At 39.1% G+C, this 26,119-nt stretch overlaps 1 pseudogene; it reads right to left on the minus strand.

Annotated features, from left to right (window-relative positions):
- Window positions 1-19,985, minus strand: part of LOC110604939 — a 41,955-nt pseudogene extending 21,970 nt beyond the window's left edge.
- Window positions 19,986-26,119: the final 6,134 nt, after the last annotated feature.

The raw sequence follows: 26,119 nt of genomic DNA on the forward strand, positions 1-26,119 counted from the left end.
TTTGCCTACAATAACAGCTATCATGCTAGCATAGGGATGGCTCCATATGAAGCTTTGTATGGGAGGAAGTGCAGATCACCTATCTGCTGGGAGGAAGTAGGAGAGAGGACTCTTGCGGGTCCGGAGTTAGTAGAGCTTACCAGCAGGGTAGTACCCATAATCAGAGAAAGGATCAAGACTGCTGCTAGTCGGCAGAAGAGTTATGCAGATATCCGCAGAAGACAGCTAGAGTTTCAGGAGGGGGATTTGGTTTTGCTCAAGGTGTCTCCTATGAAAGGAGTGGTTCGGTTCGGGAAGAAGGGTAAGTTAGCTCCACGGTACATCGGTCCTTTCGAGGTGCTTCAGAGGATCGGTAATGTGTCGTACAAGCTAGACTTGCCTACTTCGATGGAGAGAATCCATCCGGTTTTCCATGTTTCTCTGTTACGGAAGTACGTGTCGGATCCTGGAAAGGTTCTTAGTGAGCCTGATGTAGAGATCCAAGAGGATCTCACCTATGTAGAGCAGCCAGTGCGGATCCTCGACACTCAGATCAGAAAGCTGAGGAACAAGGAAATCCCGATGGTGAAAGTCCTTTGGAACCACCACAATATTGAAGAATGCACCTGGGAGACACGGGAGTCTATGCTCCAGCAATACCCCATCTGTTTTGAGGTGAGTGTCAGTTATGCTATGTGTTTGCATGTATGATATATTGTATGTTATGATTGATGCCATGCTTTGTATGTTAGTTGAGGAACATTCGGGGACGAATGTTCTTAAGGGGGGAGAATGTAATACCCGGCTAGACTCCGGTATCGGAATCCCTACCGTCCGGTGGGACCACGGATGTCGGAAACCTCTAGAAGGGTAAAACTATGATTTTATGAAATGTTTTCATGTATTTCATGTTTTTTAAGTAAGAAATTAAATGAGTTTTTGCATGAATGTAGCTTAAAGGAAAACCCAGGTTCGGCCGCCGAACTTGACTTTCGGCCGCCGAACATGCATGTGATTAGGAGGCACGTTAGGCCCCCGAAAGCATGAGTGAGGGAAGTGCAGGTTCGGCCGCCGAACCTTATGTTCGGCCGCCGAACATTGCATGGATACGGAGGCACATTCGGCCCCCGAACGTGGCCTGGCCAGCCACATATAAAAGGGTCCCTTTGGTCCGCACGGGTGAGCTTTTTCTCTCCCATTGTCGGCCAAGGTGAGTCTCCGCCGCTCCTCCCTCAATCTTGAATGTTTTCCCTAGATCTTTCATGGTTTTCACGAGTTTTAACTTCCTTTTTGAAGATCTGTGAGCTAAGAGCAAGTTTTGGGTACTTGGAGGTTCAAAGAGCTCAATCTCTCCATCTCCAAGCTAGGATCGCCTTTCCTCTCGTTTCTTCAAGAGGTAAGCTTCGATCTATGCTTCTCTTATGCTTTATGAAAGTTTTATGCAAGTTGATGGGGTAGAATGCATGTTTAAGCTTATTGATGAGTTTATGGGTTTTGATGCTTTGATGAACAATGTATGTTGATGTTTGTGTGTTTGAAGTGTTGTAGTTGGGGTATATCATAGTTTGAGACCCCTAGGTGTGTTGTATGATGTGTATGCATGTTTAGAAACAAGTTTATGCATGTTTTGAGGCATTTTGGAGGCTGTGGACACAAGGGAGCCGAGTTTCTGCCCTTCGGCAGAAACTCAGGTTCGGCCGCCGAAGTGACTTTCGGCCGCCGAACCCCTTGTGGAGGCAGTTTCGGCTGCCGAAGCCTGCCCCCGAAACTCAAGGTTCGTCTCTGTCTGGGAGGTTCGGCCGCCGAAAGTGCCGCCGAACCTGCATGACTTTCGGCTGCACAGGGACTTTCGGCCGCCGAACCTGCCGCCGAAAGTGCCCTGTTCAGCCATTTCTTGCATGTTTTCATGTGATGTTTTCAGGATGTTTTAGGGGGTTTTTGGGGAGTATTTTAGAGTCATGTTCATGTATGTTTGGTCCCTCATTTGAGTCCACCTGTGTAGGTTCGGACCTGAGGAACCGAGACCCCCAGCAGTGAGCCAGCTGCTTCAGAGTCTCTTCAGAGCTAGCCAGAGGTGAGTGGAATAAACTTTAAGTTTTAAAGCAAATTAATGAAATGTTTTAGCATGATTCACGCATCATGAATGCCATGAGATATATCAGGTTGATTGCATTAGAATTCACGAATATGTTGCATTGCATACCTTGTTGTTGATGTGGATGAATGTTGAATGATCCATTAGCCCTTTTATGTTATGATAGCCTATGTGAGTCCAGGTGTGCCTGCTACGGCTCTACGCCCCTGGCACTATGATTGATTATGGTAGTCCGGGTGTGCCTGCTACGGCTCTACGCCCCCGGCATGTATAAGTAAGAAAGATAGGGGCTAAATGGTGACAAGTTCATCCTTGTTGTGAAATGTTTGTGTTATGGCGCATACATGAAAGCATGATTTAAATTGATGTTTTATTATTCTGCTCACTGGGCTCTAGTAGCTCATCCCACTCCCTTTATCCCCAGAGTTGCAGGTACAGGATAGATCGGGAAGTTGGCTAGAGTGAAGTAAAGTCATGTATAATGTAATAGATAGTAGTGGACATGAATATGATGTAATGAGTATTTATGACTATGTTAATGTAATGAAAGAGTAATGTATAGTTATGTAATGATGAGGATGATTGAGGACTAGTATGTGCTTGACCCTATGTTTATGGTTATCCCCTTGACACATGATCTATAGAAATGTTTTTATGATGTATTTGATAGTCCAAGCTTATCGAATGATGAAATACCCCATTGGAGCATTTGATGAGGACTCCAGTGGTGGTTATGTTATTAGATGTGCACATGTTCAGGTTAAGCTTGGAAAAAGAAAGAAAAAGTTTACAGTTTTATGTATGTTGTTGATCATGTATGGGATATTACAGGTTACGGGAGGTATGTTTGGCTTGCTACGGGTCCCGGCGGCCTTAAGCCGATCTGGATCCTAGCGCCGGTAACGGGTCGGATTTCCGGGTCGTTACACTCTCGATCTTCAAGAGGTAAGAGCCGATCTTAAGCTCATTGCATGTTTTAAGTAAGTTTTAAGTAGATCTATGGGTTAGAATGCATGTTTAGGTTATAGTTATGATTATGGGTATAAATGTATGTTCTTGAACAATGTGGATGCTTGATGTGTTGTAGATGGGGTTTATGATGGTTTGAGACCCCTAGGAACATGTATGCTTGTGTTTGTGTGTTGTAGAATAGGTTTGATGCATGTTGGAAAGATTTGGAGGCGAAATGTGCAAGGGGAGCCGAGTTTCTGCCCTTTGGCAGAAACCAGGTTCGGCAGCCGAAGGACTTTCGGCCGCCGAACATGGCTGGGGAGGCAGCCTTTCGGCTGCCGAAGCTTGCCCCCGAAAGGAGACTTTCGTCTCTGTCTGGCAGTTTCGACCGCCGAACTTGCCGCCGAAAGTGCCCTGTCCAGGCCTCCTTTGCATGTTTTTCTATGGTTGATTCATGATGTTTTTGGGGGTTTTGGGGAGTAGTTTATAGTTATGTTCTAGTATGTTTGGTCCCTCATTTGAGTCCACCTGTGTAGGTTCGGACCCGAGGAACCGAGGACCCCAGCAGTGAGTTCAGCTGCTTTGGTGTTGTCAGAGTCAGCCAGAGGTGAGTGGGACTAAACTTAATCCTTTTAAATTGAGAAATTAAATGTTTTATCATGTTTCATGCATCATGATTATGCAATAGGATGATTGCATTAGTTTTCACGAATATGCCGCATTGCATCGATTGTTGTTGATGTGGGTGAATATTGGATGACCCAACTAGTCCATGACAGGAAGACCAGGACCCCATTCTACGGCCTGACACAGAGTAAGGAAAGACCAGGACCCCATTCTACGGCCTGGCACGGTTATGGGACTCGAAGACCAGGAGCCCAGAGGAGGCCCTGGGGCAATGGTAAGTAATGTATGTATGACAGGAAGACCAGGACCCCATGCTACGGCCTGGCACAGAGTTAGCTTGGACTAATTGGTGACAAGTTCACCCAACCCTTATGTGAATTGTCTGTGTTATGATGCATTTCATTGGAGCATAGTGTTGATATGTTTTATAGTTCTACTCACTGGGCTTTTAGCTCACCCCTCTCCCTTTACCCCCAGGCTTGCAGGTACAGTATAGTGCAGGAGTCCGGATAGAGTAAAGAAGTCATGCTTATGTAATAGCTAGCAATGGACATGATCAAATTGTAATGTAATGTCTTAATCAGTATAGATATGTAATGAGATGATGTTTATGGATGTTAGAGTGTGCTTGACCATAGATTGTTGTTATCCCTTTTTAATTACATGATCGTAGAGATTTTTATGATGTCTATGTAAACCAACTCAGCATATGTTATGTCACCTATTTGGGGGCACTGATGAGATCCCACAGAGGGATCAATATTATGTTAATGTTTTTGCACAGGTTGAGTTTGGTTGATGTTTATGGAAAGAAAAGTTTTAACTTTTATGTATGTTGTTGATCATGTATGGGATTATACAGGTTTGCAGGTTATATGTCAGGCTTGCTACGGGTCCCGGCAGCCTTAAGCCGATCTGGATCCTAGCGCCGGTAGCGGTCCGATTTTCGGGTCGTTACATATATTCTCCTCCAAGCGCGCTTCTTCAATCCGGCGATCCACAGACTCCCGGAGAGAGTGGTCCCGAGCGTCCACTTCCATAAAGAGGCCCGTCACCTAACACAAAAGAACAACCGTCAAAAGAAAGAAATAAAGAAAACCAAAAGAGAAATGGAAAAATAACTTACCATCAGAAGCATCTCCCTGATTGTATTCCCAAGCTCTTCACGAGATCGAGATCGAAAGGATGCTTGTTCCTTGGTAGAACTGGCTAAAAGACCAGTAAGGGCAAGTAGACGTGGATCCAAGACCTCTGTGGTTCCACCGAACATTTGTTTCCTAAGAAGTTCGGCGACAGCACTGGCCGGAGATTGAGAGTTGATATTCGCCGCATTCAGAGTGTCGTTGTCAGGAGAAGACAACAGAGGTACAATAGGAACATTCTTCTCCTTCCCAATAGAAGGAAGAGCTGGAGAAGATCCTTTGGCAGCCCTAGATTTCTTCCGAGCAGGAGGCGGGGCAGACATTTCAGGAGGGGCTGGACGCTTGTCCCCAGTCTTCTCTATGATGCCTCCAGACCCAGACCCGGTCTCCGCAGGGGCAGAGAAATCTGTGATAGGGACCTCTGGGACTTTATCCCCTATAAGAATGATCTCTTTCCCCTTCCCAGAAGCCTCCTTATCTTCAGTAATGGGGGACCTAAATTTTCCCCCTGACACCTCTTCAAAAGAATGAGCAAGACCCAACTGCACTTGTTCAATGACCTCGGTCTGCTCCACGATGGCCAGAGAAATTTCCCTCACACCCTCTGAAGAAGCTTGAGCAGACTTAGGCTCTTCAATAGGCTTAATAGTCAAGGCCGACTTGCCACGACTGGATAGCCGAGATGATTTGGTGCCACGAGAGCTCGGCTTAGGATCTCGAGAGGAAGCCTTGGCAGGAGGTCGGCTAACTTTCTTGGAAGAAGCAACTTGAGCCACCTCTGCAGCAACCTCAGGCATCGAACGCCCAGCCCGAAGGGCATCGAAAATGGCATGCATATTATCCCGAGACAGGACTAAGTTCTTCGGATATCTGATCTCTTCCAATTTAACGTCAGAAGCTGCAAAAACACGAAACTACAAAGAATTAACGCATTTTATGATATCATTTACAAAGAAGAAACAGAATCGCTGGACAAGGCACTATACCCGTGTCCCGGATATCCCTAAGATTAGACACGAACATACACTTCTCGACGTCATACTTCCTCTCAACAGAAGTCAGTCGAAGCAACCCCACCTGCTCAATAAGGCTTAATCGGGGCAGGTCATTGCAGCCCGGAGGAACATCCTCCCAACTTAGATCTACTCCCCACGATAAGGCGGATTCTAATTTCAGCTCTGCCACAAGGAAACTCTCTACCCATCCCTTTATGGAATCCTTATAGTCTGTGAAGAGAGATAACCCACTACAAGGGGAGAAATAATAAAAATTCTGAACCGCCTTGACAAGACGGAAGAAAGTGACAAACAGACATGCCGTGGGCGTAAAACCCCAACTTCGGCAGATGGACTCAAAGCAACACATGAACAGAATGGAATTCGGAGACAACATCCGGGGGGTTACTCCGAAGTATCGGAAAACCTCGATAAAGAAAGGGGTAAAAGGGAAAGGTAGACCAAAATCTCTCTGTTTAAGGAAAAAGACTATACAACGCCCCCTTTGGGGATCCATCAAACCAAGAGGGGGAGGGTTCGGAAGAACTATCCTTTCATTTTGAAAAGGAGCTCGAATAAGATAAAGTGGAGTATCTAAATACCTCCGAGAAATGTGTTTAGTTATGGTAGAGGAAGTAATATGCGACCTAAGATTAGCAACGTCGGGGAGCTTTGGACCCTCCATGGAAGAACAAAGAAGCGTACCTAAAAACGCAATAGGGTGGAAAAAGTAGAAGAAGTTACAGGAAAACAGAGAGCAGAAGAGAGCGAGTTTCTTCAGAAGACAGGGAGAATTCGAAGTGAATGGCAATAATGAGATGAAACGTTGTTCTGAGCAGTTTTGTCTTGGAGCGGCGTGATCACTAATTACTCTCGAAGTTTACCCTCTCAACGGTTAGATAATAATCGGCGAGAAGGTAAAGGGGCAAAGAGATGACCGCTGGGCTTCTCCACCCCTACAAAGGACCAGGCCCACGACAATAGCCCATCAACCGAAGGCCCACACGCTATCTACATAAAACAAACCCAAATTGTCAAAACCTGAGCTCCAATTGAATCTCTCGCTCAAGACGACCTGACATGCAAAATGCACATCATCGCCACTCAGGCAGCAAAAACTAAGGAAAAAGAGAAAGTCATAAAAAGATCCAAGGAGACAAACAGGGGGAAGCATGATAAAGGTCAGACTTGCTTATCACTTAAAAAGGTACAGGATTTGACTCATCATCATTAAGCAGAGGCTACGAGCCCAGAACAAAGCGATAAGGACGCCGCGGAATCATACAAAGTTATGGGTCAGAAGCTCAACTCATTGATTAAAAGCAGGGCTCACAAGTCAGTTAGCCCAGCTCGGAAAAAGTAAACCGAAAGCTCAGTTGGCTAGTGGAACTCAGAGCTCGACCCATTGATTAAAGACAGAGCTCGCAGGTCGGTTAGTCTCGCTTGGATGAAGTAAACCGAAAGCGAGCTCGCAGGTCGGTTGGTACAGCTCGGAAAGAGTAAACTGAAAACTCAGACTAGCTAAATGGATTCTGGGTCTGATCAATTAAAAGGCAAGACGGAAAAAACAATATCGCAGATTTCTCAGAAAAAACCACGAAGAAAGCAGTCTCAACACCTCATTCATAATAAAGAAGGAACAGTTCGGGTATGAATGAAAAAACGAAAGTTTCATTACAGCACGTTACGAATACCCACATTACAGAATAAAAAGCTATCCTCAGAGGACTTACATGACCAGATACATCATCTATGTTTACATCACTATCATCTATCACACTATCCTAGTTTTCGATACAGAGGAACTCTCGGATACGGAAAACGAGCCTTGTAGGCCGGCCGAGTTCTGCTTCGTTATTATAGGGGAATTGAATAAGTTGATTCCCATAAGTATTTCTCACTGTTCCCCTATAGGCAAACATTCTGTTGCCTAAGTGTGATTCACGATACATACGAACAAGCTCAGATATTATATGCTGTTCGTATATCATGCATGAAAAACATAAGTCTTCGAGTTACGGCTTCAAGAAGATCATAGAGCATATATTCGAAGGCGTCGATGGAAGCTTGACTGAGTGCAGCAGATCTCAGCCTCTCATAATACAGGTATTCCACACCAAAGGGGACAATAAATTGATCATTTTCGCCACCTCCATTTATATCAAAAGCAGACAACAAGGGCATCGGGGAAATTTCCTTCTCGAAGGAAGGTAAAGTCAAAGCAGACCCCTCAACAGCCCATAGCCTCTTTGGAGCTCGAACAACAACCAGAGGAGGAGGCCAGCCAGACGATCTGGGTAAAACAGTTTCAACGACCTGCCAAATGGCCCCACCCATCAACCGCCCTACTAGGAGGACCTCTGAAGCAACCTTCAGACTCCCTCGAGGTAATATAAGATTTTCAAGAGGTTCGGACTGACCCATCTTTATCTCAGGTACTGCAAAAAGTTTCAAACAGAGATAAGTCAGGATAATCTTTTGTCAAGATAATGAAAGCAAGATTAAAGCAAACCTCTAGGGCAACAAAGCAATGAAGCCCCAGGCTCACCTCAATCCGTTTGAAGAAGGCGTCAAATAGATCCTTTGCAGAAAAAACAGGAGAATCTCGCTGGAAGAAGGAAATAGACAGAGGGCTGGAAGGAAAGACTCCCTTTCTCCGACAAAGGGCCTAAGAGTGAAGAGGAGTTAACGCTGATATATACTCAAAATCTGAAGTCTTAACACAAGGTAAAGTAACTCTAGACTCTAAGCCCACGATGTCAGGATCTTTAAAAGATATTCATGGAAAAGGAAAAAAGAGGCATGTCCAGGCGATAATGACAGGAAAGTAAAAAGAGCAGAGTATATGAGGGGTAAGGAAAGGCCAGAAAGGGAAAAAGGCAGATAGGATTCAAGAAATGAGGAATGACAAAAAGATGAAAGGGAGTTGTGAAGGCATCTACATGCGAACAGGCGCGGTCATAATGGTTCTCAATATTCACCCCCTCGGCAGTCGGAGCAATAACTGCCAAGAAGGTGAAGGGGCAATTGATGACCGCTGGATTTCCCTACCCCCAATCCTGGGCCTAGATTACGGTTACGGCCCATGAAAGGAAGGCCCGCACGCCCTCTCAAGTAAAACAGGCCCGAATCATTAGATCCCTGAGGCCGGACTCCACCAGATTCTTCCTCATCGAGATCGGCCCAGCCCGTATAACCTCCCCACGGATTCCTTCTCCTCCTGGGTTCAGCGTCCAGCCCAGCTCTCGGCCCAGCCCAGAATCCAGAACGAGACTCGTCGTACAGCCTGGCAGATCCGCTCGAGTGTACGCACGGGGGAGAATCAGAGGTCGTTACGCATGGAGCAGGTGCCTGATATCCTCGTACGCCCATATCTGTATGGCAGAGACACGTGGTCCAATCATGGGAGAGCCGTTATACGTCACCAGCCAGCAGGAAGAAAAGGATAAAAGGGATACCCCTCTAGAGAGATAGGCCAAGTTTTATTCTTCAATACAAAAACCTTTGTAAAACCCTATTCTATTGGATCTCAGATCATCAATTTTTAATCTCACTCCAAATGATGGGAATCAATTCATATCTACGCGAGTAAGGAGAGGAGCCGCCACCAAAAAAGGGCAAGAATAGCCGCAGGAAATCGACAAGAGACAAGTCAAAAAAAAAAAAAAAAAACTTCTAGCTATGAAAATATAGAGAGACCGTATAAGAGTATATGAAATTTTCACCAAGCTTTTGCTCTGTACAATCTCATCCCTATTCGGCATTTAGCAATCCTTGATAGTATCGAAGTGAAGCTCCATTGTGTATTCTTTTTTTTAAAGTCCAGCTCCATTGTTGTTGTTATTGATTAATTCATAAAACTCAATAAAATATTCTCTCCACATTTATGTCGCATCAGATTAATGGATTTATTTATTAATTTATTTTCAATTTATTAAAATTATTGTTTTTTTCTTATTTATTGAATAAAAAAAAATATTTTATTCTATTAGAACTTCATTAAATAAATAAATGGTCTTTTATTTTTTTGTGTTAAAAAGTTAATTTTTCATGTTAAGCACTATAGTAATTTTTTGTAGTTAATCACTAAAAAATACAAGTTATCTTTTGTTTTTTTATGTTAAATGGTTAATTCTTCATGTTACACACTATATTAATTTTTTTTTGAGTTAATTGTTAAAAAATTACAAGTTATTTTTTATTTTTTTATGTTAAATGGTTAATTTTTCATGTTACACACTATATTAATTTTTGTTTAGTTAATTGCTAAAAAATTACAAGTTATTTTTTTTTATGTTAAATAATTAATTTTTCATGTTACACACTATATTAATTTTTTTTTTGAATTAATTGCTAAAAAATTACAAGTTATCTTTTGTTTTTTTTCTGTGTTAAATTGTTAATTCTTCATGTTACACACTATATTAATTTTTTTTTTGAGTTAATTACTAAAAAATTACAAGTTGTCTTTATTTTTTGTGTTAAATGGTTAATTCTTTATGTTACACACTATATTAATTTTTTTTTTGAGTTAATTACTAAAAAATTACAAGTTGTCTTTTATTTATTTTTTTTTTTGTGTTAAATGGTTAATTTTTCATGTTAAGCATTAGATTAATCTTTTTTGAGTTAATTGTTAAAAAAATTATGTATTTTATATTTTACTGTAATTATATTTTATATTTTAAAACTATTTTAAATACATCCAACTATTAGTTAGAAATTAATGGATTTATCATGTCATTAAAGTCTACAAATAATTGTCTAAAAATCCTATATTTTATTTTTATTGCAATTTCACCTTATAATTTCATTTTTTATCAATTAAGTTCTGTCTTTTTAATATCTGATCAAATACACCTTTATATAAATATTTATATAGTTGAAAACTTAAAAAATTATTAAATTATTATTATTTTACTATTAAATATATTTAAAAATTACTATTTATTTTATTATTTATTTTTATTAATAATTTATAATAACAATTTTTCTTAATTTTATTTTAATTAAAATCATTATTGATTGACTTTATTAGAGTTTGTCGAATATGTTTATTATTTAGCATTATTTTGAAAACTATTGCTAAAAGATAATTTAAATAATATTTAATATGATTCAGTTTAATAATATATAAAATAATAAAATAATTTTTTAAAGATATTTTTTAAAAAATATTCTTTTTAACTCTCGAATATAATATTAATCAATTATTTTTTTAAAATTATATTAATATTTATAGTGAATTAAAAAAATATATAAATTAAGTTAGAATTTAATTATTTACCTTAATTAAGTGACTAAAATAACATGTAATTTATTTGAAATTATAAATTCGAATGTTTATTTCTATATCTTAAAAAATTTTATTAATAAAATAAATAATTATAAAAAAAATCTATATACTTTTACTTTTATTATAATTTTACTCTAAAATTTTAAATTATTACCAATTTTACTTAAAAATTTGTTGGGTTTCATTTGTTTCCATAATTAATTTGAAATGGCTCATCTTCAAAAGCTAATAAGATCATAATAAACTGTAGAAGAAATCAATCGCGGTTATCCCTAAAGTCTCCAGTCTTATTTCAATTTTACTCGTTTTAATAATGTGCTTTTCCATATTTCTCAACCCATCAAATTTCATGATCGTAAGTTGAGCCATTAGAATATCAGTAACTTATATGCAGAAGATAATTTATTTTTTACAAAGTATTCTAAAAAATTATTAATCTATGGAATAATAGACTTAACATTGTTTGTAATTCTAAAAAACCGTAAGATTTAATCTATATAATCGTTTCTTTTATTTATAATAAATTTTTTTATTTTTAAAAATTTTATCCGTAACAGTAATGAGTTTATTTTTTTTATAATATTAAATCAAAATTGAAGATACATAGAGTAGAAATTGACTTAATCATTCTATTCAAAATTCCACCTTTTTAAATAAGGAGAATAGCTATAAAACATTTTTTTAAAAAATAAAACTACTGATTGTATTAATAAAATTCTATTAAATAAAAAATATATCATCTCAAATAAAGAAACAATTATGCCTTATAAATTTTCTAATTAAAGTACGACTAGTTAGAGTAGCATTACGACGAATTCAAAATTTATAAAGTCTAACAAATATTTACAATCATTCAAAATCAAATACTGTATAAGATAATTTGATAAAAATACCCTTATATAAGATAATTTGACAAATATACTTCTTATTCTTTCTTATCTCTCGAGTGTAAATAATTTTAAATGGCTAAGTGAAAATGATTCATATATTTTATATGTATTATAAATCTCATTTGAGTATATATATATATATATATATATATATATATATATATATATATATTATTCATAATACTAAAAATAATTAAATTAATTCAGAGTCAGGTAAATCATTAAGATTTCATCAATAGTAAGTATTATAATATATTTATTTTTCATAGACATTTATTAACCATTCATAATCATTTATTAACAAACTACATAATCATTTTTATAGTTAGCTCACGTTGATAACTAGAAAACTATATAAGCATAAATATAAACATGCATACGAATTATTAAAATTTAATATTTATTTAGTAATTAAATCATATTTATTTAATAATAAAATTTTAATTATTACCTTTAATTAAATTAAAAAATAATTTAATTTAATTTCTAATAAAAAATTAATTTTATTTTTTATGAAAATTAAATTTCCAAACAATAATTCTTTTAACCTAACATCATCACTGTGTAGAAATTCTGAGAATTCTACACATAGACAACATTTTCAATAACAATGAGATAATTAATAAAAAAATTAATTAAATTAAATTCTTATAAAACTTTTAATTCCAATCGAATTTAATAAATAAAAAAATAATTTTTAAATAAAAAAATAAATATATTTTTTTTACCTGCAATATGAGATTGTATTATATGGCTGCTGCAAGCGGTAAAACATAACTACAACAAGACTATTAGATCATTTAATTGATACAACCGTTAATTTGCCATAAATAAGCCTCTAAATCAAATATTAGCGATTATATATGTAAAAGTATTAAATTAACATAGGATATGATTGAAAGAGACCTGATGGAGACATTATGTGTCACATTCATTCTCTAATCTGTAGAGACGGATATGACAAGGAAAACTGACAGAGTTCCCCCTAATATTTATACATATGAACACATTTAACCTACTATAATTTCAAATTATAAAACATATAGGAGAAGATTGATAGCTGGACTAGTCAATCCATAATATATTTACAATAAACAAAATACATTCTTCACTGAGCTGTACAATCTATACATGATCTATCAAAATTACAAAAAGAAAAGACAAAAGACCTAGGATTGGTCTGACCTCCTCTAGACTCTGAGTGGACGATGTGGAAGGAATGACAAACTAGGAGATGAGGTCTGCTGAGCGGATCCCCTAAAAGAAACTGAAATAATAAAAGTATAAAGGTGAGTACAAAATACTCAATGAGCGGATAAATAAATAACAAAGGGGAAAAAATAAAGTTTAGGTACTTAATAGTACCAAATATTTAGCTAAAATAAGTCAGCTGAATAAATACAATTTAATTCAATCAATATAAAATAACTGTGAATAATAGAATTCGCATACACTCATAACATGTTCCCTGCAAATAATGCTGGCATCTCAGGTGTGATAAAATAATAACAGCCTGAGAGCAATGTTGGCATCTTAGGCTCTATGATGACAAATTTGGCCCAAGAGCTAAGAAATGCTGGTCATACACATGTGCAGAGCTACCCCCAAAGGGTGACCACCTGACATACGCCTCAAAGACTATCTGTATATCAAGCGCTGTCCCAAAGACAGTATAAATATATATCATGCTGAAAATAAATCACATGTCATCAAGGTGTTATCTGTTCGGTGCATATACTGAGTGTAATCGGTTATTTATTCAGCTGTGCTTTGAATTCAATTTTCATTTATTCAAGAAATATAAATTAACTTTATCCTTTCCCATTTTAAATAAACAAAGTAACTATACACATATGCATATATTTAAGAAAAATATCAATGTTATATATTTATCCACTCACCAGTACTGAGGATAGAATAACCTAGGTCGCAGGAGCACTCCTATTACCTATTCCAAAAGCTAGATCCTCTCCTAGAATTAAAAAGAAAATAATATATCAAATAATAAATAAATATACTAGGATAATAATATACATTGTAAAATACACAATTTTAAATATATTTTTATATATATTTTTAAGAAAATTTCGGCAGTATTTCGGCATAGTTAAACCTCTCAAAAATGAACAACCTCAATAAAAATACTCAATAACCTATAAATATTATTTAGATCAACCTAAGAAAATCATTAATCCCAAAAAGAAATATAAAACCCCATTGATTGGAGCTAACTAAATGTAATACCCGGCTAGACTCCGGTATCGGGATTCCTACTGTCCGGTGGAATCTCGGTTGTCGGAGACCTCTAGAAGGGTAAAACTATGTTTTCACAAAATGTTTTAATGTGTTTTATGTTTTAATCATGAAAGAAAATGAGTTTTTGCATGAAAACAACCTTAGAGGAAAACTCAGGTTCGGCCGCCGAACCTCAAGTTCGGCCGCCGAACATGCCTGCGTTTCGGGTGTGCCTTAGGCCCTCGAAGGCATAAGTGAGGGAAACCAGGTTCGGCCGCCGAAGCTTATGTTCGGCCGCCGAACATGGCATGCATGCGGAGGCACTTTCGACTCCCGAACGTGGCCTGGCCAGCCACCTATAAAGGGGTCCCTTAGCCGAAAACGGACAAGCTTTTCTCCCCATTTTCGGCCAAGGTGAGCTCTCCGCCGTCCCTCACCGATCTTGGGTTTCTTCCTTCCATTCTTCATGATTTTTATGAGTTTTCACCTTTGTTTTGAAGATTTTCGAGTATAAAGCAAGTTTTGAAGCTTTGAGGTTCAAGAAGCTCAATCTCTCCCATCTCCGAGCTAGGGTCGTTCTCCTCTCGATCTACAAGAGGTAAGGGCCGATCTTGAGCTCATTTTATGTTTTAAGCAAGCTTTAAGTTGATTCATGGAGTAGAAATGTATGTTTATGTTAGTAGAGCATTGTTAGGTTTATGTTATGTTTTTGGACAATATGGTTGCTTGATGTGTTGTAGATGGGGTTTAAAATAGTTTGAAGCCCCTAGGAGCTTATGTATGTGTTTATGCATGTTTTGGTTGAGTTAAATGCATGTTGTATGGTTTTTGGGAGGCAAAAATGCATGAGGAACCAAGTTTCTGCCCTTTGGCAGAAACCAGGTTCGGCAGCCGAAGGACTTTCGGCCGCCGAACCTGCCTGGGAGGCAAGCCTTTCGTCTGTCGAAGCCTGCCCCCGAAAGAGGACTTTCGTCTCTGGAGGGCAGTTTCGGCCGCCGAAAGTGCCGCCGAACATGCATGAATTTCGTCTCTGTCTGGGAGTTTCGGCCGCCGAAGGTGCCGCCGAACCTGTCTGACTTTCGGCTCTGGAGGGACTTTCGGCCGCCGAACCTGCCGCCGAAAGTGCCCTGTTCAGCCTTCCTTTGCATGTTTTTCTATGGTTGTTTCATGATGTTCTAGGGGGTTTTTGGGGAGTCTTTTAGAGCTATGTTCATGTATGTTTGGTCCCTCAATTGAGTCCACCTGTGTAGGTTCGGACCCGAGGAACCGAGGACCCCAGCAGTGAGTCAGTTGCCCCAGTGTCTGGTCGGAGCTATCCAGAGGTGAGTGGAATAACTCATTACGTTTTAAAGCAAATAATGGACATTTTAGCATGATTCACGCATCATTTATGCCATGAGATATACTAGGTTGTTTGCATTAGAATCCACGAATATGTTGCATTGCATACTTTATTGTTGATGATGTGGATGAACGTTGGATGATCCATAGCCCTTGATCTATGATGAGACGATGTGATATGTACGGTACGGAAAGTAAGACCAGTGGGACCCATTCTACGTTCGCTGGTACTATGTAAGAGAAATACCAGGACCCATTCTACGTTCTGGCACATTGGAATGTTATGTTATGCTATGTAAGGGAAAGACCAGGACCCATTCTACGTTCTGGCACAGTTGGACTATGTAGAGGGCTATTGGTGACAAGTTCATCCTTGATGTGATTAGCTGTGATGTGATGCATTCCATGTTATCATATGTTTTAAATGTTTTATTATTCTGCTCACTGGGCTTTAGTAACTCACCCCTCTCCCTAATCCCCCAGGTTTGCAGGTACAGGGTAGACCAGGAGGTCAGCAAGAGTAATGAAGTCATGTGTATGTAATAGATAGAGTGTGGACATGATAAATTGTAAAGTTATGAATAGTAATGTATGTAATGATATTGAGTATTAGAGATTGTGCTTGACCCAATGTGTAAGGTATCCCTTTTAATACATGATCTTAGATGTTTTATGATGTTTTTTTAAACCAACTCAACGTATGTTATATCGCCCTTTGAGGCATTGATGAGATCCCACAGAGGGGTCAATGTTTATGATTATGACTATATTCAGTGCATGCACAGGTTGAGTTTGGTGTATGAGAGAATGTATGAAAGAAAAGTTTTAATTTTTATGTATGGTGTTGATCATGTATGGGATTAAATAGGTTTACAGGTTGCATGTCAGGCTTGCTACGGGTCCCGGCGGCCTTAAGCCGACCTGGATCCTAGCGCCCGTAGCGGTCCGATTTTCGGGTCGTTACACTAAAACATAACCCATTTTTATCCTCAAATTACAAAAATCACTATTCAAAGGTAGAGAAAATAAACTATATCGCAATAAATCGAATAAAAGGGATAAAACTCACCTACCCAATTTTGGAACCTCTGGAAGAAAATATTGAATTTCTGAGCAGGATATAGGTTTAAAATAGGATCTAGCTGAGGATTTCAGAAGTTTATGGGTTGATTGGGTTGAGAGGAAGGAGATTTGGATTAAAGTGAAGGAATTTTTTTTTTTAAACTAACAGAGCAAGCTCTGTGTTTGGAGGAGGGAGACGGATGTGTTTCGGGAATGTTTCGGGACATTCCCGAAACCAGAGCTTTAATGCTCTCTCCTCTCTTTTTTTTTTTAATTTTTTATGGGCCTGGGCCTGGGCCTTATAATTCTCTCCTCCTAATAGAAATTTCGTCCTCGAAATTTACATACCTGATGGAGGGAATAAATGTGGAAATTGAATTCACATATTCTCTTCTTTTTCCCAGGTAGCTTCTTTAGCAGAGTGGTTACTCCATCGACCTTTAACCAGGGGTATTATCTTGCTCCTTAGAACCTTCTCTTCTCTGGCAATGATCTCTACTGGCTCTTCTTCATATGTTAAATCTTCTCTCAACTCGATAGGCTGTTTCTGGAGGATGTGGGAAGGATCACTTCTGTATCTCCTTAACATGGATACATGGAAGACATCATGAATCTGAGATAGCTCTGGAGGTAGTGCTAAACTGTAACAGCCCGGCCCCGTACGACCGGCCCTGTTACCGCTCACAGCCCGTGACCTACCTCTGGGCCCAGCCACTGTGAGCAGCTCTTAACATCCCTTCACCCTCACGGGTTCCAGGCAGGATTTGTCCCCTTGGTTCGCGGGACTCTAACCCGTTCTTCCCAAGTGGATTTGGCCCAAATTCCCCTTTGGAAATTAGGTCGCCTCCCCCACTGCTCGAACCCTTGACCTCCCACTTTAAGGGAATAGTCTGGTGAGAGTGAGTACCAATTGTTCCACTGGAACAATTGGTACTCACTCTCACCAGACTATTCCCTTAAAGTGGGAGGTCAAGGGTTCGAGCAGTGGGGGAGGCGACCTAATTTCCAAAGGGGAATTTGGGCCAAATCCACTTGGGAAGAACGGGTTAGAGTCCCGCGAACCAAGGGGACAAATCCTGCCTGGAACCCGTGAGGGTGAAGGGATGTTAAGAGCTGCTCACAGTGGCTGGGCCCAGAGGTAGGTCACGGGCTGTGAGCGGTAACAGGGCCGGTCGTACGGGGCCGGGCTGTTACATAAACGATAAGCAACTGGGCCAATTCTCTCTAAAATCTCATATGGTCCGATGAATCGCGGACTCAATTTCCCACGTTTGCCAAAACGTACCACCCCTTTCCAAGGAGAGATCTTCAGAAATACTTTGTCGCCAACATTATATTCAATATCTCTTCTCTTCAAATCTGCATAACTCTTCTGTCTGTCTTGTGCTGCTTTTAACCTACTTCTGATCATCTGAATTTTATCTGTAGTGTGTTGCACTAATTCTGAACCTTCTAATTGTCTTTCCCCTACCTCATTCCAACACAATGGTGTTCTGCATCTTCTCCCATACAAAGCTTCATATGGAGCCATGCCGATACTCGAATGATAACTATTATTATAAGAGAACTCCATTAAATGCACATACCTATCCCAACTTCCTTTAAACTCCATCACACAAGCTCTCAGCATATCCTCCAATGTCTGAATAGTTCTTTCTGATTGAACATCAGTTTGAGGGTGAAAAGAAGTGCTAAACTTCAACTTAGTGCCTAAAGCATTTTGCAAGCTAGGCCAAAAACGAGAAGTGAATCTTGGATCTCTATCTGAAACAATAGAAACTGGAGCACCATGAAGTCTTACAATCTCACTGACAAAGATCTCTGCTAACTTGTCTAAAGAGTAATCCATCCTGACAGGCAAAAAGTGTGCTGACTTGGTTAATCTATCAACTATCACCCATATTGCATTATGTCCATGCGAAGTACGAGGTAAACCTGAAACAAAATCCATAGTAATGTGTTCCCACTTCCATTCTGGAATAGGGAGCGGTTGCAGCTTTCCTATTGGATGTTGATGTTCTGCTTTAATCTGTTGGCAAACTAAGCATGTGGACACAAAGTCAGCTAGTTCTTTCTTCATGCTTGGCCACCAATAGTTTTCTTTAAGATCTCTGTACATTTTTGTACTGCCTGGATGCATAGAGTAAGCAGAACAATGGGCTTCCTCCATAATCTCTCTCTTCAAGCTTTCCACTTTGGGTACACACAGTCTATCACCAAACATTAACGTTCCATCCTCCCTTAGAGAAAAGTCGGTACGGGTGCCATCTCTTACTTCATTACTGATTTTACTCAACTGCTCATCTTGATTTTGGGCTTCTCTGACTTTTTCTATCAACACTGGTCGAACTTTAAGAGTTGCTAATAATGCTCCTGCATCATCCACTGCTAGTTCTACCCTTAAGGATCTGATCTCTAGTAATAAAGGAAGCCGAACTGTATTGAGATAGGCCAAATTACTAAAGGACTTGCGACTAAGGGCATCAGCTACCACATTAGCTTTACCTGGATGATATTCAATGGTACAGTCGTAGTCCTTAAGTAACTCAATCCACCGTCTCTGCCTTAAATTCAACTCCTTCTGTGTGAGAAGATACTTCAAACTCTTGTGATCTGTAAAAATCTGGCAAGTCATGCCATAAAGATAATGCCTCCATGTCTTTAATGCAAACACAACTGCAGCTAATTCCAGATCATGGGTGGGATAATTTAATTCATGTGGTCTAAGCTGTCTAGAAGCATAAGCTATCACCTTCCCATGTTGCATGAGTACACAGCCTAAACCCTTGTGAAAAGCATCACTATAAACCACAAATCCATCTGTACCTGAGGGTAGGGTAAGAACTAGGGCTGATGTGAGATATGTTTTAAGCTTCTCGAAACTCTCTTGACATTCATCTGTCCATTCAAACTTTGCATTCTTTCGAAGGAGTTTAGTCAATGGTGCTGCAATGATGGAGAAATCCTGAACAAAGCGACGATAATACCCTGCTAAGCCCATAAAACTTCTAACCTCTATAACATTAGTTGGAGGGTCCCAATTGACTACTGCTTCAATCTTCTTAGGATCAACCAAAACTCCATCTGCTAAGATAACATGTCCCAAGAAAACCACCCGATCAAGCCAGAACTCATATTTGCTCAATTTAGCATATAGTTGTTTATCTCTCAAAATCTGCAGTATTATCCGTAGATGCATCTCATGCTCTTCCTTGCTACGAGAATATACTAAGATGTCATCAATAAACACAATAACAAAGCTATCCAAGTAGGGCTTAAACACCCTATTCATGAGATCCATAAAAGCAGCGGGTGCATTAGTTAACCCAAAAGGCATAACGAGAAACTCATAATGCCCGTAACGAGTTCTGAAGGCTGTCTTAGGTATTTCAGACTCCTCGATCTTCAATTGATGATCTTTTTGATCAACTCCAAGGTGCTAAAGTATTCTCTAAGATTACCAAAAATTGTCACACCCATTCTCTAATCTGTAGAGACGGATATGACCAGGAAAACTGACAGAGTTCCCCCTAATATTTATACATATGAACACATTTAACCTGCTATAATTTCAAATTATAAAACATATAGGAGAGGATTGATAGCTGGACTAGTCAATCCATAATATATTTACAATAAACAAAATACATTATTCACTGGGCTGTACAATCTATACATGATCTACCAAAATTACAAAAAGAAAAGACAAAAGACCTAGGATTGGTCTGACCTCCTCTAGACTCTGAGTGGACGATGTGGAAGGAATGACAAACTAGGAGATGAGGTCTGCTAAGCGGATCACCGAAAAGAAACTGAAATAATAAAAGTATAAAGGTGAGTACAAAATACTCAGTGAGCGGATAAATAAATAACAAAGGGGAAAAGATAAAGTTTAGGTACTTAATAGTACCAAATATTTAGCTAAAATAAGTCAGCTGAATAAATACAATTTAATTCAATCAATATAAAATAACTGTGAATAATAGAATCCGCATACACTCATAATATGTTCCCTGCAGATAATGCTGGCATCTCAAGTGTGATAAAATAATAACAGCCTGAGAGCAATGCTGGCATCTTAGGCTCTATGATGACAAATTTGGCCCAAGAGCTAAGAAATGCTGGTCATACACATGTGCAGAGCTACCCCCAAAGGGTGACCACCTGACATACGCCCCAAAGGCTATCTGTATATCAAGTGCTGTTCCAAAGACAGTATAAATATATATCATGCTGAAAATAAATCACATGTCATCAAGGTGTTATCTGTTCGGTGCATATACTGAGTGTAATCGGCTATTTATTCAGCTGTGCTTTGAATTCAATTTTCATTTATTCAAGAAATATAAATTAACTTTATCCTTTCCCATTTTAAATAAACAAAGTAACTATACACATATACATATATTTAAGAAAAATATCAATGTTATATATTTATCCACTCACCAGTACTGAGGATAGAATAACCTAGATCGCAGAAGCACTCCTATTACCTATCCCAAAAGCTGGATCCTCTCCTAGAATTAAAAAGAAAATAATATATCAAATAATAAATAAATATACTAGGATAATAATATACATTGTAAAATACGAAATTTTAAATATATTTTTATATATATTTTTAAGAAAATTTCGGCAGTATTTCGGCATAGTTAAACCTCCCAAAAATGAACAACCTCAACAAAAATACTCAATAACCTATAAATATTATTTAGATCAACCTAAGAAAATCATTAATCCCAAAAAGAAATATAAAACCCCATTGATTGGAGCTAATTAAAACATAACCCATTTTTATCCTCAAATCACAAAAATCACTATTCAAAGGTAGAGAAAATAAACTATATCGCAATAAATCGAATAAAAGGGATAAAACTCACCTACCCAATTTTGGAACCTCTGGAAGAAAATATTGAATTTCTGAGCAGGATATAGGTTTAAAATAGGATCTAGTTGAAGATTTCAGAAGTTTATGGGTTGATTGGGTTGAGAGGAAGGAGATTTGGATTAAAGTGAAGGAATTTTTTTTTTTTAAAACTAACAGAGCAAGCTCTGTGTAATACCCGGCTAGACTCCGGTATCGGAATTCCTACCGTCCAGTGGAATCTCGGATGTCGAGAGCCTCTAGTAGGGTAGAATCATGTTTTCATAAAATGTTTTAAGGTATTTCATGGTTTTAAGTAAAATGGAAATGAGTTTTTGCATGAAAACAACCTTGAAGGAAAACTCAGGTTCGGCCGCCGAACCTCAAGTTCGGCCGCCGAACATGCGTGCCTTCGGGAGCGCCTTTAGGCCCCCGAAAGCATAAGTGAGGAAGTCCAGGTTCGGCCGCCGAACCTCAAGTTCGGCCGCCGAACCTCAAGTTCGGCCGCCGAACATGGCATGCATGCGGAGGCACATTCGGCCCCCGAACGTGGCCTGGCCAGCCACTATAAAAGGGTCCCTTAGCCGAAAACGGGCAAGCTTTTCCCCATTTTCGGCCAAGGTGAGCTTTCCGCCGCCCCTCACCGATCTTTGATGTTTTTCCTTCAGATCTTTCGAGTTTTTCACTTGTTTTAACTTCGTTTTGAAGATTTGAGCTTTTGAGCAAAGTTTTGGAGCTTTGAGGTTCAAGAACCCAAATCTCTCCCAACTCCAAGTTTGGTCGCCTCTACTCTCGATCTTCAAGAGGTAAGATTCGATCTCTAGCTTATGTTATGTTTTAAGTAAGTTTTATGAAGTTCATGGGGGTAGAATGCATGTTTAGGTCATAGTTGTGTTTATGGGTATAAATGTATGTTCTTGAGCAATGTGGCTTGTAATGTGTGTTTGATGTGTTGTAGTTGGGGTTTAAGGTAGTTTGAGACCCCTAGGAGCTTAAATGCATGTTTTGGTTGAGCTAAATGCATGTTGGTTTGAGTTTGGAGGCATTTGTGCATGTTTGAACCGAGTTTCTGCCCTTTGGGAGAAACCAGGTTCGGCAGCCGAACCCTCTTGTGGAGGCAGCCTTCGGCTGCCGAAGCTTGCCCCCGAAAGGAGACTTTCGTCTCTGTCTGGGAGTTTCGGCCGCCGAAAGTGCCGCCGAACATGCATGAGTTTCGCCTCTGTCTGGGAGTTTCGGCCGCCGAAGGTGCCTCCGAACCTGCCTGACTTTCGGCTCTGGAGGGACTTTCGGCCGCCGAACCTGCCGCCGAAAGTGCCCTGTTCAGCCATTTCTTGCATGTTTTTCTATGATTATTCCATGATGTTTTAGGGGGTTTTTGGGGGATAGTTTAGAGTTATGTTCAGGTATGTTTGGTCCCTCATTTGAGTCCACCTGTGTAGGTTCGGACCCGAGGAACCGAGGACCCCCGCAGTGAGTCTGTTGCCCCAGTGTCTGGTCAGAGCTATCCAGAGGTGAGTGGAATAAACCTTTATGTTTTTAAGTAAATAAATTTTAAAGTTTTGAGCATTGTTCATGCATCATGAATGCCATGTGATGAATTAGGTTGCTTGCATTAGAATTCACGAATATGTTGCATTGCATATTTTGATGTTGATGTGGATGAATGTTGAATGATCCATAGCCCTCGATCTATGATATGACGATATGATATGTACGGTACGGAAAGTAAGACCAGTGGGACCCATTCTACGTTCGCTGGCACTATGTAAGGGAAAGACCAGGACCCATTCTACGTTCTGGCACAGTTGGACACTGTTATGTTATGATATGTAAGGGAAAGACCAGGACCCATTCTACGTTCTGGCACAGTTGGACCATGTAGAGGGCTATTGGTGACAAGTTCATCCTTGATGTGATTAGCTGTGATGTGATGCATTCCATGATCCATATGATTTAAGTGTTTTATTATTCTGCTCACTGGGTTCTAGTAGCTCACCCCTCTCCCATTTCCCCAGGATTGCAGGTACAGGGTAGACCAGGAGGTTTACAAGAGTGATGAAGTCACGTGTATGTAATAGTTAGTGTGGACATGATAGATGTATTAATGTTATGTAAAAGTACAGTTTCAGTCATGTAATGATTTGAGGATTAGATATTGTGCTTGACATTGTGTATGAGGTATCCCTTTTATTACATGATCAAAATGTTTTATGATGTTTATGTAAGCCAACTCATCTCATGTTTTAGCCCCTTTGGGGTATTGATGAGATCCCACAGAGGGGATCATGATTATGACTATGTACAGTGTATGCTCAGGTTGAGTTGGATGTATGAAAGAAAAGTTTTAAATTTTTATGTATTTTTCTTGATCATGTATGGGATTAAACAGGTTTCCAGGATGTATGTTTGGCTTGCTAAGGGTCCCGGCGGCCTTAAGTCGACCCGGATCCTAGCGCCGGTAGCGGTCCGATTTTCGGGTCGTTACACTCTGTGTTTGGAGGAGGGAGACGGATGGGTTTCGGGAATGTTTCGGGACATTCCCGAAACCAGAGCTTTAATGCTCTCTCCTCTCTTTTTTTTTTTATTTTTTTCATGGGCCTGGGCCTGGGCCTTATATTATGACCATAATATTCCATAGTAAATCAGATCTTAAACAACACAAAACATCATATACAACTGTAAAATCTATTACACACTCAATTGATATAAAGCATGCTGTGCAGATGTTAACCGCTGCTAACACAACCCGTGCCTCTCCTGCTATAGCAGATGAACACCAAACTATCATGGGAATACCATGCACAATTATCCCTACACTATTAAAAGCAACTACAACAATAGCAGTAGGTGAAAACTGATCTTTTCATGCAACATCGCAGTTAAGCGTGATACTCCCTCTTGAGGAGCACTCCAAGCAACATGAGTAGATCTACAATGTTGAAAGTGAGAAAAATCAGTACACTCTATTGTAACTGTCTAAAATTAACAGAGATACATTGGGACGTAGCAATAGGATCTGGATATACTAAATTGAAGGGACCTCTATTTCTAATATTCCATATATGTCATAAAGTGAGTGTGACCATAGTTAAAATTAATGAGCCATCAATTTCCAACCGAAACCTATCTTAAAGAGTCTTCCACCATAACATAAAACTAGAAAAATTTACAAGATTTGGTTTATAATCACAAGGACTAATAAATCTAACTGCTCAAGTATGTAGACACCAAAAGAAAATATGTTCTAAAGTTTCAGGCTCAAATCGACAAAAATGGCATATAGGTACATACACCATGTCTTACTAAATTAATAGAGACTAGCAAAAAATTATGAAGAAGTCGCTACATGAAAATTTTCAATTTAGGAGAGACTTGGAGAGACCATATACCCTTCCAAATGTCTGGATTGACAGTAGTAGAAGAAGAAGGTTGAGAAATAATATGCTGATTAGTTGAAGAACACATTAAAAACCTATAACCGGAACGTATACACATTAAAAACCTATAACCGGAATATACACTATATTGGCCATTACGTGCATAATATCATACAAGAGAATCCGGCATAACAAGAGGAGCCACTGGGACAGAAAGTATAGTTATTGCCTGTTGATGAGGAAAAAAGTGTTTTACAGCTGATGGTTCCAATCCAAGGCACTATGATGGATTAAGTCTATCACCATGGTAATACCAACCGAATAAGATGTTGGACTAGACATTTTGAAACTATGTAGCTGAAGCACCCGAGGATCCGACCAGATGCTAGTGTTCCTACCATCCCTAATATATAAGGTCTCTACCAGCTAACAGACTTTAACATATCCATGAACTATGTCGCTTATGAGTAGTCTGCCAAAAGGAAGATCATGGAAAATATATCCCTTTCAAAACTCGAACTCATAAGCGAGTTTGATTATGAAGAAGCCTCAAACACTGTTTTGCTAAACAAACGAGATTGAAATTTTTAAAATCTCTAAAACCTAAGCCACCCCAAAACTTAGAGCAGCAGGAATGCTGCCAACCAATCCAATGAATCTTTCTAGACTCCTCAGTACCACCCTACCAAAAGTTCAACAATAGGCTATTAAGCTTAGCTGAAAATTGCTTAGGATATTGAAAAATTGTCATAAAGTAAGTAGAAATAGCAGATAAAACTGATTGGATCATTGTTGCATGGCCAACCTGAGATAGGAATTTTTATTTCCAAGCCTGAGTCTTTAAACGGATCTTGTCTTCCACAGCAGCCAAAGCCTTCTGATGAGAGCATCTTAAAAGTACTGGTAGCCCTAAATACCTATAAGAATAAAGTAATTCTTGTATTTGAAACTTACGGAGAAGTTCTTGCTTAAACACATGAGGCATATGTTTATTGAAAAGAATATGAAACTTTTGAAGATTAATAAATTGATAAGAGACCATAGTATAGTTCTGAAGGACTTGGAGCAAGTTATCGGCTGATCGTCACGTTGATCGAGCAAATAAAAAAGTATTATCTGCAAATAAAATATAAAAAAATTGGAACATATCGTGAAACCTTTATATCCTTAATAAAACCCTTCTCATGAGCATCTAATAGTAAGTAGGAGAGCGCCTGAGAAATAAATAAAAAAAGGTAGGGAGATAAATGATTTCCTTGCTTGAG

This window comes from Manihot esculenta, chromosome 17 (assembly GCF_001659605.2).
Source record: "Manihot esculenta cultivar AM560-2 chromosome 17, M.esculenta_v8, whole genome shotgun sequence".
In the NCBI taxonomy this organism is placed as follows: domain Eukaryota; kingdom Viridiplantae; phylum Streptophyta; class Magnoliopsida; order Malpighiales; family Euphorbiaceae; genus Manihot; species Manihot esculenta.